Consider the following 15,699-nt stretch of genomic DNA (forward strand, 5'->3'; position numbering starts at 1 on the left):
ATAGTTTCAACGTTCTTAGATCGAGTGATGATCACTCTTTACCATCACAAGACTGCCATCTTGACATTCTCCCTCTCGTATTATACACTTCACTTTCACTACACTCATTTAACTGTCATCCAGAGATGAAATTAATATATATATGTAAGGAATCCCTTGAGGCTGTCTCATCTACTTACTGTTATTAAACATTGTATAATTTTGAACAGTAAACTCAGTATAACAGCTGGGATCAGCAAACTAACATTTGTGTGAGCATTTACATACAAACAACAAATATGAAAATTATTTTTGAAGCAGGTGGTAGTGATTATCATACATTTTAATTTTTTTCCCTTTATCAATTTCAGATACAGCTCCGTATCATTTAGGTTTCTCTGTATGGATCCTTCAGCCAAACAAACTCCCATTTTGGAACATTATCAGAAATCTTTTGAAGGTACTGTACATTTATTTTACTTCAGCTAATGTAGCATGTCATGTTTAGTAGGGTTTTGCTGGTAAAAATAAGTGATGAAAGAAAATCAATTGGAAGTAAACCATAGATGACTTTCCAATAATGAATATAAGACATGTTATTATTACATGGCTGTATCTCATCATTATTGTTACTGTGCATGCCTTATGTGGTTTTGAATTCCAATACTGTCTTTCATACTCAAAATAAGAATACGTACTGTACTGCTAATGTAGTTTTGCTTTGTAGTCAATTAGTAGACTTGAATTATTGGGTAGACTGTGCATATGAAGACCTTTCGTGCTGTTATTTTAGAAGTAGTACCTGAACTAGAGAGAATGGATTATATTTATATTAATCTTATGGGTATGTTGTAAAGTTTGCATTTGTATGTGTGTACTATCTCGGAATTCATTGTTGTGCTGTAATAAGAATTCTCTGCATTTATGGAAATTTGAAGCCCGTGAGAATGACTTTTCTTGAGTATAACCTTCAATTATAAATCATCATATTGTCTGCCAACCAAAAGCTGAAATCTAAAATTGTTGATTGTTGGTGTTTTCCCAAGATGATATATAGCAGGTTTTTTTGTAATAAGTTGTTTGCTAGTGTTTTATTCTTGGAAATGGTTGCACATTCTCAATGCGCACTGTGTGCACTTTGTTCATCAATAAGAATCTTCTATGTAAAGGTACTTTCAAATTTTCCTTGAAAATAACCTTTATTGTAATTACTGTATTTTGTATTGCAATCATTTTCTAGAGTCCAAATAAGTAGCCTTTCATAGTAAGACTACTTATTTGCACAAAAAGTAACCAGTTTCCATTGTTTCCTTTTAACCCCTTCAGCACTGGGACGTACACATGTACGTCTTTTACGGTACAGTAATAAAAGACCGGGACGTACGCGTGTACGTCTTTCATCCCTCCTCGAAAAGCAAAGCGTTTTCTTTAGCTTGGATGGTTTCCAGACACAGTATTGTGTACGAGAGAGGTGCTGAAGCTCCACCACAATTCATTCTTCTAACCAATGAGCGTCCGATGGACGTCATGACGTCATTTTCATATGGGATATTAGGAGGGGTACTGGCCAACATATACCAGTGCGCCTCAGGCTATTATCTGAGAAGGATGATTACGATTTTGTCCGTAAACCATGTAGATTTGAATTCCAAATCTTTTTCCCCTTTTGATTGCAGTTATTTTATGTCAGTATCATGTCAGATGATAGTGTTTCAGAGTCAGGGTCTGAGTACCTGCCAAATCTATCAGATGATGATTATAGTGATAATTTTTTAGAGGTTGACAGTGACAACGAGTGTTTGGAAGACATTGAACCTCTTGTCGATGAAGGCTGGCAGTTCATAACTGATCCATCTTGTGGACTTGCGCCCAGACCCACCCCCCCCTGATTCACGGAGGGTGGCAATGGGATTCCTGCTTATACACCAGATTTCATCTGCTTACGTGATGCATTTTTTTTCCTTTTTTGTGGTGATGTAATTGACAAATTGTGTGAATGGATGAATGCTCGGGCAGAGTAGTACTTTCATTCAACAGGAAAGCGTAAGGTGAAAGGACTTCTATGGAGGCCTGTTACTTGTGATGAGATGTGTTTTTTATAGCTTGCAGATGATAATGGGGGTGAATAAACTGCCCCATATGTATATACGTATTGGTCACGAGATGCTGTTGCTTTTTTTATCATTATTATTATTATTATTACTGTTTTATTATTATTATTATTACCAGCTGCCTAAACATTCATTGATGTATATGCTGTTTCTGTATGAAACCTAGGAATAACTGTTTCAGTAAGAAAACTAGTAATGCTATTACCACTACTACTATTTTACTACTACTTTACTACTTTTTCTGCTACTTTATTTCTATTACTCTACTGCTATTTCTACTACTTTATAACAGTTCCTACTTCTGCAATTACTTTTTCTACTAAATATTCCTATTTTTTCCGATATTCTTACTATATTTTTTGTAATTTTTTGACAATGGGGTAAAAAATATTCATTGATATCCATACACACAATGTTTTCACATAAGAATATGAAGGAAAAATATGAATAACATAAAATTTAGTGGGAGCAAGTAATGATTGATACTCGCGGTCGACAGGGGGTCTCATGCGGTATGCAAGCATTAGCAGCAATGTAGCAGGCCAGTGGCGAAGGGGTTAAGTCCTGATTATATATTTGCTACTATTGGCTCCTATACGTAGATGATTTTGGAGGTGAGAGTAATACTTGGCCTTCATTCGTTTTTGAGATCATACATGGAAGTTGTTTTTAGTTTTCCTCACTTGTGGAGAAGATTAGTACTAACAATTTATTTAATGTCTGGGTCAGCCCTGTGAGAGCTAAATAAATTGGTTCAGTTGTCTGACTAAACTATTTCTTAGCAGTTATGAAAATAGTGGCTGTATTATTAATAATAATAAAGGCTTAATAATTATTGGTACCCCACTTCCTCTGTCATGCCTGATCAGTTTTGCTGCACTAACTATATAAAAAAGACAATAAGACAACTGTCATGTATGTTTTGTGAAAACGCTAACTACTACCTTGCAAGCAAAAAGTAATGACAAATAGGTAATGGTTGTTGAGATAGAAATTGTGAGAGGGAGGGTCCCTCCAGGAATATAGCCCTATACCTCAGTTGGTGCTTGGGTCAACAATCCAAAGGTCTTATGGACCTACAGTCATGAATTGATTCCATGATTAGAGTAGGAAGCACCTACTGATATTTATCTTTTTGTTTCCCCTTTGCTTCATGTACTGAGATGCACATCTCACTCACCAATGAAGAGAAGTGGCCATGGAGGTAGCTCTCCAATATCATACCACAGTTATAAACACCAATCCACATCTAGCCAAGGTTGATTGGCCTTAAAGTTAGCAGTTAAGTGCAAGTGGCAGAGGTTTGTCTGTCAGTAAACTGGAAAATGAGCTGTACTGTGGTATGAAGATTTCAACTTCTTGCAGGCAGTAAAGTAAATGAGTAAGAACTGATATACAAAAATAAGACATGAGTTAATGATAAGTCAGATGTAGGGTAAAGAGCGAGCTTCTTCATTATCCTTCACCTGCCATCATAGAAATGATCCAAATAACATTGGGCCACTTATGTGTAACCCACATATGCCTGCGTTAGAAGGAACCTGTCCTTTGTCCTCAAATATCATAATATGATATTTGAGTATATTTAGCTCGAATTGTAACTGTACTCCTTGGACTTGCCTATAAGGAACAGGAAGAATCAAGGTGTCTTATTTCCCTAACAAGATGTAGGTGCATAACTTCTTGCTGCTTGTTGTTATAAAGGAGTGTAGAAAAACTTTTGAGTGATTCGAAGTTTATATAATCCAAGTGTTAATTCCCTGTTACACTTCAAGTTTAATGCTAAATGAAAGGTACATTAAGTACATGCAATAGTGGTGTGTTGTATGGTTTTATAAACCTGCAGAAAACTAGAGGGAAATTTCATTTGGGATGTTTAGATAGAAATAAAAGTAGTAGTTTGAGAAAAAATGGGACATCTTTTAGGGAATAAGAATTCCAATTCTTGAAAAATTTTGAGGGGGGGGGCCACCGTAACCCAGGGGTAAAGAGCCAGGGGTAAAAAAAAACATGTAGCACCCCAAGCTGTGGAAACTTTGAATTTGGCCAATTAAAAAAAAAAAAACCAATGGAAAGAGGAACATATGGAAATGCACAGTGTGTAAGAAAGATTCCAAATTTTACCCTACTTTCATCAGGTGATAATGACTATTTATTTACAACCCTTGTGGGACCTCTTTTACAAGATAATTGTAAATTTTACCAAGTTTTATATATTTTTTTCTAATTTTATTTTGTAAAATTATAATTACAGCTCACAAAATATCAAAATGGAAAACAGCTCACGGAATATCAGAATGAATAAGAAATAGAATCAGTAACAAATTCTGAGCATATTTTCTGTAAAGTATTTAGGTAAATTTACTGAGAATAAAGATGTAACTTTTTATATATTTATACATGAGTAATACTATTTCTTTGCACTTGTCTTTGTAAAATTACATTTATAACTGACATACTATCATTAAAAATAAAGACTTGAACCAACCCTGGGTATATTTATGAGTAAATTCATAAAAAGAAGTCATGTTAGAGAGGCAGTACATCCTCACTTGAAGTCAAGATCACAACTATGCTCATGAGCTGCCTGCTTCTTGATTTTATTGCAGTGTCTTATCGAACAACTACTATACAACTGTAGGTTCCCTACATGGCAGACAACAGCTTAAAAACTTGCGCGGTGGCTCTGATGTAGGTGACGTCATCTCCCTCCACTCGAGGGAGGTGCAGGTAACAATAATTCATTCTCTGCTGGCTTCTGGCGAACATCAGTGGTCGGTGCAGACATTTTCTTCATCTTTTGAGAAGTAAATTTACCAATATTGGTGAAGTACCCAGCTTTGTGTTTTTCCTTGAATTGAAGATTTAGCTAGTTTTCATATTTGCAAGTTTTGTGGCTTGTCCATCATGTTGGATTCTAGTACATCAGTAGTTAGGTTTTGTGCCGAAGGGTGCAAGACTAGGTTAGTTAAAACACTTTATGACTCTCAAGTATTGGAGTGAACAACAATGGAAGGTTTTCATGTCTCACTCTGATAAGATCTTTAAGGATAGAAAGAGGAAAGCAGCTCTAAGAGCTGAAAGTAAGGCACCTGCTCCTATTCCTTCTCCTCCTCTTATTATGTCTTTGATCTTGAGCCCTCTTACTCCTGCTCCTGTAACTCCTTTACCAAATTCCCAAGGAGTTTCTCCTGTCACCATTGCCAGCCTCGAGTGTAAATTTGAGAAGAAATTTGATGTGTTAGCTAATACTGTTATGCAGTTAGGTTTATCTGTAGTCTTTCATGGAAAAGACTGCGAATGAGGTGAAAAGTTTCAGTGCAGTGCAGTCTGAGGGGGTGGCTGTTTGTCCCAACAGTTCTCCTAGACGAAGGTTCCTGTCCCACTTCCCTGGCTCTGGGATAAGACATACCGAAGGTCCAAGGGAGACTGTCTGGGTTTGCCCACAGACAGTTGCTTCCTCTGTCAATCCTGTGGTGCGCCAGCAGGAATCAACTAAACACCATTGGAAAGGTGTTTCATCTAGTGCAAAGTTGTTGACTGATTTGAGTGATTCGTCGCCCATAAGACCACAGTTGGCACATTCTTCAGCCTCACGTTCATTGAAGAGACGTTCGACTGAAGAGATCTTCTTTCTACCTCCTGTTAAAAGGGACAAAGAAGTAGACAGCAGTCCTCGCCCTTTTTGTAGCGTAGCTACGTGGACGTCGCCTCGTATTCTTACGGCATCGGCAGTTGCATTCGGCTCATCTGTCGAACGTCATATTTTGACTCCATCGAGAAGTTGGACTCGTCAAGACTCGTCCAAAGGTTGGCGGAACAGGACTTATGCTCCAGGAATTCTTGAACTACTTGTAGAAAAGTCTGAATAACTCGAGAGTTCAGGGTCATCCCAAATAGAGAATGCTGAGTTGGTTAAGGTGAGACTTCTTGTTTATTAGAATCCCTAATGAGTTGGTCAATAAAAGTCCTCTTGAGATCCTTCATACACAGGCTTTCTGAAGAGACGTGGAGAACCCAGTCGTCTAGGTAGAATGACACTGATGTCTAGGAGATGTAACCACTTTCCCAGGGTGGTGCTGTCGATAGGCTGAAGCAAAGAACTCGAAACTGGTAAGTCTTGCCCATGAATACAAAACGAAGGTATTTTTTGGAGCCTGGTGAATCAAGATGTGGAAGTATGCATCCTGCATATCCAGAAAGACCATCCAATCCCCTTGGTGAAGGGAATCTAATACCAAACGAGTCATTTCCATGTTGAAATTGGTCTTCTGAACGAACAAGTTCAGGGCACTTACATCCAAAACGGGCCTCCAGCCTCCCAATGACTTGGGGACTACGAACAGATGGTTGTAAAAGCCTGGGGATGGTCTGTCGTCTATCTTCTCTACCACCGCCCTCTGTACGAGAGCCTCTACCTCTCGAGCCAGAGCTAAATACTTTTTCGTGCCTGGAGAGTAGATGGGTAACCCGATGGGCAAATTGGAGAGGCGGATGGTGTAGGCAAACTAAAGTCTCTTCTTCTGAGAGGTGTGCTCTTAAGGGATGTGAAGCGCTTAGCACCTTCGACAATTAGGGGTACAGAGCGATGCTTGCCTCAGTTTTCAAACACTGAGGATTAGACCTTTCTGATTTAATTAAGTCTTTCAAGACTTAAAAATTGCTGAAGGACTTGATAGCATGGATTCTTGATGTTGTTCTTAAATGGCTTTTGGGCCCTTCCTTTGAGTCTTTACATTCTTTGTCTGTGAGAAGACACTTATTTCTAGTAGGCCTAGCATCAGCAAGATGAGTCAGTGAGCTGTATGCAATGGATAATAAGGTGGGCTTCTCTCAATTGATGTGGTTTGCTCTGTAGCTCTCGATTTTCTCGCTAAGAATGAGAACCCTTCTAACCCCTGGCCACGCTCCTTCGTTCTCAAGAACTTAACAGACTTACTAGGTCAGGAAGAAGAAGAAAGACACTTATGTTCCGTGTGGGCACTAAGATGTTACCTCCGCAGAACGGAGAAGACAGAAGATTAGAGGTCAGTTGAATTGCTTGTGGTGGTCTGTTAGAAATCCCTCTCGCCCTCTAAAAATACTATCTCCATTTTCTGGGAGAATTAATTGTCGAAGCACACACTCAAGCTAATGATGCAGGTATCCCATTACAGTGGTCCCCCCGTATTCGCGGGGGATGCGTACCAGACCCCCCGCGAATAGTTAGAATCTGCGAATGTTTGGAACCCCTATAAAAATGCTAAAAACAGCCTATTTTGTTAGTTAAAACTTAAGAAAAACCACTAAAAATTTTCATACTTGGTTTTTTTAATAGTTTTATCACAAAAAGTGCATTTTATGATGAAATTGATAACAAAAACCAGGAATTTGTGGATATTTCTCATAGAAAAATACCGCGAATGCGCGAATTTTCCGCGAATAATGCAGGGAAACATTCCCGAGAGAAATCCGCGAATCCGGAGAACGCGAATATGGGGGGTCCACTGTACTGAGAGTGAAAGCGCATGAAGTTCGAGCTGTAGTGACTTCCCTTGCATTTTGACACAACTTTTTGCTTTCCCGCTATCGTCCAAAATACTTTTGGAGGTCTAAATCCATCCTTGCTGTGCAATATTTGAAAGAAATCGAAACAATGTTCAAAGATTTTAAGTCCCTAGGTCCACTTTTGGTAGCTGGCGTGGTGTTGGGGGAAATGACATGGGGGTTGGTCCCCCCCTCCCTTTTTCCCCCCCTTGAATCTAGGTTGACGAGTTAAGGGAAGTCTGGAGGTACTATGTACCTGGAGTACTCACCAGTTCATTATGCATGTCTTAGTTTGGTGGGTGAAGGATTTTTTTTATATGGTGTAGGTGACAGTTGTTGGTTGTCTTTTCTTGTTTGTTATTTCTGGTCTTAGCTGAGTCAGCGGTTAACTACCATGACTACGAAGATATGCCACTCCATGTAAAGGCAATCATTGGTCCTACTCACCTCTTCTACTAAGTAAGATGAGCACTGACTAATGGCAGTATTCTCCTGCAGTAGCTCTCTTACAAGGTAAGGTACAACAAGCACTAACAATGCTCTTTTGTCTTTTTTCAAGTATTCTGTAATATTTTTGAATTAAACATACTATATCCACAGCCCCTCATCCTTGCAATGGGTAATCAGCTGTATAATTGTTTGGTAAGACACTGCAATAAAAATTGAATTTTTATAATAAAATGAAATTTTATTGCATACTTACCAAACAATTATTAATTAAAGCCCTCCCTCCTCCCTGCAGGTGGATGGCTGGGCAGAATGAATTGTCGTTACGTGGACAGTTGTACCTGCACCTCCCTCGAGTGGAGGGAGATGAAGTCACCTACGTCGGCGGTGCCGGTGCCATCGCACAAGTTTTTAATCTGTTGTCTGCCATTAGGGAACCTACAGCTGTATAATTGTTCGGTAAGTATGCAATAAAATTTAATTTGTTCATGAAACTTACCTGTCAGATATATATATAGCTGTATTTTCTGAAGTCCGACAGAATTTTAAAAACTTCCGACACACGCAGTGGTCGGCCAGGTGGTTAGTACCCATTCCCGCCGCTGGGAGGCGGGTATCAGGAACCATTCCCATTTTCTATTCATAATTTTTCTGTCACTGGTGCTGAAAACACCTGTTTTCAGTACCTCCGTCTTAGGATTTTGGAAACTTCATTGCCGCTAAGTATCCTAATTGTCTTTTGATTTATTTACTTGGATTTGTGGGATTTGTGACTAGGCATACGCTATCTTAAATTGATTTGAATTTGATTCATTTTTGCATAAAATATCTGAATCTAGTTAGGCTAGTTTCAGACGGGGTTGTCTGCAAAGATAGGGTGTGGCTACCGAAAGCTTCGGTAGATCCGCACTTGGTATGTACGAGGGGTATGGGTCTTGCTTCTTTGTTGAGATTTGTCATGTAAGGAGTGTGAGACTTTGTCTATTCCGTAAGGAAGACGTATGATTCGTATGTACGCAATTAATCAGTAAACATGTCTAATTCCGTAAGGAAGACGTATGATTCGTATGTACGCAATTAATCAGTAACAAAACAAAAGTCAGGGTAGTGAACCTGCTAACCTTCCTGTAGACTTTATTTTTGCCTAACCCTGTAGTATGGCCTACGGGCTATGAAATATGTCTACGAGAGGTGCTCGCTCGTCCTTCATTGCTGTGAAGTGCTACTTCTGTAATTGTTACTCCTAACCCTGCAGTGTTGCCTTCGGGCCCTAAGCAGTGTCTGTAGAGGAATTACCCTTTCTCTGATACTCTTTCGATTCGTATCTTAGAATCGAAAGTGCTTGCTTTAGAGAGTAAAAGTGAAGTGCAGAAGTGCAGTGATACCCCTTGTGTAGTGGAGGGTGCGTCAGATCGGCCTCGTTTTCGCCTCTAGGCCGGGACCTCTGCTGACTCCAGGACCCGGGGAGGGAGCCATGTCGGAAAGCCTAAGGAGGGTTACAAGGAACCCCACCGATCTGGCGTGCCTTCGGCAGTTTCTGATGAAAATCCCCAGACTGCCAAAGTGCGTGCGCGTGCACGAATCCTGAAAGATTGCTTCTCGTCCTCCGAAGCGTCCTCCCCATGCAGGGGTTGGAGCTTTCGGAAGGACTCGCGCAGCCCTCTAAATAGAAGCTTTATAGAAGAGGACGCTTCACGTCCTCTCTCTCTCTCTCGTTATGCGTTTCAGTGAGAAGTAAGAAGGCGAACGTCGCCTGAACTCGTGTCCGTCTTTCCACCGAGAAATACGTAAAAGAAGTCATAGTAGCAGGAAGCTTTTGAGAGCGGACGCCCGGGACGCTCGGATGGACTCCAGGCGCGCGCGGGTGCACGCCAAGTGCGCGCCAGTGGACGCCGAGCGCGCTCCAGTGGACGCCGAGCGCGTTCCAGTGGACGCCGAGCGCGCGCCAGTGGACGCCGAGCGTGCACCAGCGCACGCCAGGTGTATCGCCTGGCTGAACGTTTCTGTTGAACTCTTCAAGCTCTTGTTTCAGATATGGGCCTAAAGAATGTTTACCTCTACCTCCGGTGATACCTTCTACCTCACCATGCAAAGAATGTGAAGTAGGCAGTGCTTCGGAGGAATTGGAGGAAGTTTAAAGTGAACAGACAACTTCTTCTTCGAAACCCAGCAAGACATCGGGTTTCGTGAATTCAAGAGGTCTCTGCAATTAATATTGCTTTTCGCATAGGTGGATGGAGTTAAGGAAAGCTCAAGGGAAGATCTCGTTTGCTCTACCGCAACCTTTGCCATTCGGCCAATAAATTTAAGTTGCCTACTACCGCAGTCCAAGACTTTGCGATAAGGCAGTTACGGGTTATGTAAGGCTCGATGTCCTGCACGTCAGGACTCTCGGCAACGTTCAGTGGGATTCTTGCAAAGGCACTCATCAAAAGGACGCTCTTCAGGAAAGCGCAAGACAGGACTTCCTTTGCCATACTGCCAATAAATTTTAAACTTTAGCAGCATTAGTTGTGATACGGAGAGGAAGCTGGTTGGAGAGTTTCTTCCTCTTCCCAGGATAATTTTGCAAGCTTTTTAGCCCATCTGAAAGGGTTTTTCAGATGATAGATTTTGTTAGTTTCTAGTCGGGACTACGCTGCCGAATTGAACATCGTCGTTCTACCTGCCGTAAGCCCAGTCTCTTAACAGGATTCTTGCCCCTTCCTCGTTTGAGACGGGAATCGAAAAAATTAAATGCTTGACTCCCTGGATTACGTTTTGTCAATTCAGTGACTTTCGCCCATTGACAATATACTTTCGTTTTGTCAAGTAAGTGGGTATCCCCTCATTTGACAAAATATCTCTTTGTCCCGTAAATGGTTAGTTCTCATTGACAAACATCTCATTAACTTGATATTGCGTAAGCGAATAAGCTCTTATTGACAAGATTCGGAAGAGCTTTTTCATTCAGTCATTCGCAGACTCGTACAAGAAATGAGACTTGTAGACTCCGTCAATGAACGCTTATGTCCAGTAACATAAGAAGCTTGAGCTGACTGCTTCGATTCTCTTAAGTTTTGTTCATGAAACTTGCCTGTCAGATATGTATGTAGCTGTATTTCCGAATTCAGCTATATATATGTCTGCCAGGTAAGTATGAACAAACTTTATTGTGATATAATTTCATATTTTGCCTTGCGTTATTTTACTTCTGGTTGGTTCAAGTCATATACGCTTGCTGTAGTTACCTCTTCGGATGGCAACCGAGAGGTCTATTGTCTATTTTAAGGACATTTTAATCGTTACTCCCTGCAGCCTTCCAGGAGTTTCCGATTTATCTTTTACCGTTGTATGGTAGTGTTCTGACGACACAAACGCATCTATATATTTAGCGTTTTCTGTTTCGCTTAAATATACCAGCTTGAGAGTCTTTCGGCTCAAAAAATAGCAGACCTATTTCTTCGTAGAATAGGGTAGCTGGCAACCCAGACATAAAGTTAAGAGACAACGTTCGTAAGCTGCTGGCTGCTGCTGTCACGCTGTGTCTGTCTTCCAGTCCAACCGAGCCAGTAACAGATCGGGCGCTGTCATGCGCCGTAGGTTACGTCTCTCTCTCCTGCGGGATTGACTGACTAACCGTATCTCTGTGCTGGCGGTTACGTCTCTCCTGCGGGATTGACTGACTAACTGTAACTCTGCCCTACAATCACGGACTTTAGCCTAAGATTGAGGGGATTTCTTACGTGAATGAATAAACGTTGCATTCGTTTTGCCTTACTATGTTCAACAGAGTTATCTCTTAATCCTTTCGGTGCTCGTTACCGCACGGTATAGAACTACGAGTCTACCGCAACATTGCACTTTTATATGCTCTCCTGCTTAGGCAAAGCGCAGCCTTATTAGGGAAGTAAGCATACTCGGGGAGGGAATGGATGAGCTTGCTGGGGACCATTTCCTTCCTGAAGAAGTTTGTTTCCCCGAATAGACTGCAATTCAGACCACAGTTTTTTCCTACCGGAAACTGAAATATTATTCAAGATCTAGGAATGATTCTGAACATCTCTCAGTGCGTTTAATCACCTGAGGGTTGATAGAAAGAAGGTGCCGGACATCTGGATAGGGTTTCAGATGTCCTGGATCTTAATCGAAAGAAGTAAAAGCGATTCGGTAGTCCCTCCAGTCCTCGTAACGAGTTTGGGAACCAGTGGTCCAGATCAACTCTGATATTCCACAGCTCTCATCATATCTTAAGAAGTATCTTCTCTCGATCCCTGTTCGAGTTTACGAGAAAGCCTATTATAACAACAGGCGTAGAATGTAACGATCCTCTAGAGGTTCGTTACCGGATTGCGAAAGTCCGTACGAATCGTCTCGATCGACGGCAGCAACTATTGACTTCCGAGTGGAATCTTTCTTTAGAAGTAAGTTGAGAGTTGTGGAGACTTTAGGGACGCCCTTTCATTCTTCTCTTCGATATGTTGAGGATGAAGAGGCTTCTTCTTCTCTGCTCCCTTATTCTCGATCCGGGATCGGTACCGTATCTCTGTGCTGGCGGTTACGTCTCTCCTGCGGGATTGACTGACTAACTGTAACTCTGCCCTACAATCACGGACTTTAGCCTAAGATTGAGGGGATTTCTTACGTGAATGAATAAACGTTGCATTCGTTTTGCCTTACTATGTTCAACAGAGTTATCTCTTAATCCTTTCGGTGCTCGTTACCGCACGGTAGAGAACTACGAGTCTACCGCAACATTGCACTTTTATATGCTCTCCTGCTTAGGCAAAGCGCAGCCTTATTAGGGAAGTAAGCATACTCGGGGAGGGAATGGATGAGCTTGCTGGGGACCATTTCCTTCCTGAAGAAGTTTGTTTCCCCGAATAGACTGCAATTCAGACCACAGTTTTTTCCTACCGGGGAAACTGAAATATTATTCAAGATCTAGGAATGATTCTGAACATCTCTCAGTGCGTTTATCACCTGAGGTGATAGAAAGAAGGTGCCGGACATCTGGATAGGGTTTCAGATGTCCTGGATCTTAATCTGAAAGAAGTAAAAGCGATTCGGTAGTCCCTCCAGTCCTCGTAACGAGTTTTGGGAACCAGTGGTCCAGATCAACTCTGATATTCCACAGCTCTCTCATATCTTAAGAAGTATCTTCTCTCGGTCCCTGTTCGAGTTTACGAGAAAGCCTATTATAACAAGGCGTAGAATGTAACGATCCTCTAGAGGTTCGTTACCGGATTGCGAAAGTCCGTACGAATCGTCTCGATCGACGGCAGCAACTATTGACTTCCGAGTGGAATCTTTCTTTAGAAGTAAGTTGAGAGTTGTGGAGACTTTAGGGACGCCCTTTCATTCTTCTCTTCGATATGTTGAGGACGAAGAGGCTTCTTCTCTGCTCCCTTATTCTCGATCCGGGATCGGTACCATTAAACGCCATCCTATGATATTGAACGGGGATGGATATTTAGTCTTTTCCCCTTTTTTCAATCGCTTAGGAAATGTAATAAGAGGATTTATGACGTCACAGGGAGCGACAATGACGCTGATCGCCCCATGTTGGCCTTCAGGATCCTGGATTCACAGAGGTCACATACTTCCTAGTTCACTTTCCAAGGACCTTTTCCGAGAGAGTCGGTCTACTCTAACTCGAAAGGTACCTATAACCTCTCCGCTCTGAGTCTTGACTACGTTCAGGCTATCGAGATGTTGACAGGAATAAGATTACCGTCTGAAGAATGGGATAAGCTGGCAGTCACAACTATTAAAGAATACGCAAATATGTTGTTGACGGCCTTTGGGCTCAGAGATTTGCGTCTGTCAAACAACAAAGCCCTTCACGATCTTTGAGTTCTGTGGAATCTCGAACCTCGCTCACCATATCTACTTTTTGTCTCACCTGTTTTCTCGGAGTCAGACACTCGTGCGAGATCAGGCGACATATAGTAGCCCTGAGTTTCTTGTTGACGAAGTCGGTTGCGTTTATACACCCCCGATGATCGTGTAACATGAGACCAGGTTGGACTGTCAGGCATTCTTCCTTCGGGACTGAATCGCCTTTTTGCTCCTCGCTCCTTTCTCCTGGCACCAGAAGCTCGAGTCAGGAGTTGATTCGCTGACGACGTTGGGTTGCGTTGATACACCCCCAAGGTTTGCTTAGATTGAATCGCCCAGGCAGTCCAGACACTCATCCTTCAGCGAAGAATAGTGCCTTATGGTCTTCAGGGTACAGCCTTGCTGTCCTTGATTCGTCTGACTGGTCAACTGGTCGGTCACCTGACTTTAGTACAGACGGACTGACTGTGCATGCCCAGATCTAAGCTTTCAATATGGAACTTAGACGTAGTCTGAAGTTCTTGATGTCAAAGCATTCGAACCTCTCCTACCTGTTAACTTCTTGCATGTGATCAGGAAGGCCTTCTTCTAACCACCCTAGATACGACAAAGAGGGTTAGTGAGATTTAAGCCATCGTCACAAGTTTTGGCTTTAGAGAACACAAGGCGGTGTGCTCTATAACCCTTCCGTTGTGGCCTAAGAATGGTAACCCGTTTTGTCCTTTGGCCAGGAGCTTGGAAGCAAGGATGGCACAAGTTAGTGGGCAGGAGCCAGAGAGAGTCCTGTGCCCTGTCGGGTCTCTCAAGTTTTATCTACATAAAACTCAAGAAAGTCGAAGTCAATCGGGCAATCTGCAGTGTTCCGGAAAAGACCAGACTTGCCCATATCGAAGAACAGCCTGGGCTTTAGTGTTAAGGAGTTCTTTCAAAAATGCTCCTCATTGTGTTTGCACAAAGATATTTTGAAATCTTTTATCTGAATGCTCACGAGGTGAGGGCGCGGCCTCGGAAGCATTTCAACAGAGCATGGCACTCTCAGCAACATCCTGAGTACCATGTTTTAGCGAAGCAACTCTGTGTTCACTTCACACTCCCTGCGAGATGTGAAGATGGCATATGAGATCTGCTGCTCGCTAGGGCCATACGTGTCTGCAGACACAATCTTGGGGGCAAGAAGTACCACTCATCCTATCCTGTAGAAAATGGTTAGGAAGAGCTCTTAATTTAGTTTTTGTTAGTCGCCGACAACTGCGACTTCTTAACTCTTAAGCCTTAGTTAACACACCTTAACTTTGGCTAGGTTGGTCAGGTGGTGATATATATATTTATATATATATATATTTTATTTTTTTTTTTTTTTTTTGTATGTTTACTTCTTAGCCCTCATGGTATGGTCAATATGGTCTAGTCACGTCGTGGTCTCGCCCCTGTTGACAGATCATCTGGAGTGCACCAGCTATATAGGTCTCTACCTCGCTGGCAACTCTAGTAGCACAAGCAGACTTACGTGGCAGTAACCACGAAGCCAGCTATGCTAACAGGTGGAACCAAGATGTAAATCATCTGCATGCATTTGTTTCCCAAAATCCTTCTATTCTGTCCCTTCCCACCTCCAAAGGTGGGATTCAGCTATATATATATCTGACAGGTAAGTTTCATGAACAAAATGATATTGTTATGATACAATAAAGTTTGTTCATACTTACCTGGCAGATATATATAATCAAGTACCCACCCACCTCCCCTCAGGGGACAGTGGAAATAAAAAATTATGAATAGAAAATGGGAATGGTTCCTGATACCCGCCTCCCAGCGG

At 41.8% G+C, this 15,699-nt stretch overlaps 1 protein-coding gene across 2 annotated transcripts in view; it reads left to right on the forward strand.

Annotated features, from left to right (window-relative positions):
- Positions 1-15,699, forward strand: part of LOC135225761 (zinc finger and SCAN domain-containing protein 2-like) — a 139,112-nt gene that overhangs the window by 43,100 nt on the left and 80,313 nt on the right. For both annotated transcript variants that reach the window (XM_064265209.1, XM_064265210.1), the window contains exon 2: positions 351-439. The gene's annotated coding sequence lies outside the window, so the exon portion shown is untranslated. The remainder of the gene's footprint in view (positions 1-350; positions 440-15,699) is intronic.

Source organism: Macrobrachium nipponense, chromosome 13 (genome assembly GCF_015104395.2).
Source record: "Macrobrachium nipponense isolate FS-2020 chromosome 13, ASM1510439v2, whole genome shotgun sequence".
NCBI classification, from domain to species: Eukaryota; Metazoa; Arthropoda; class Malacostraca; order Decapoda; family Palaemonidae; genus Macrobrachium; species Macrobrachium nipponense.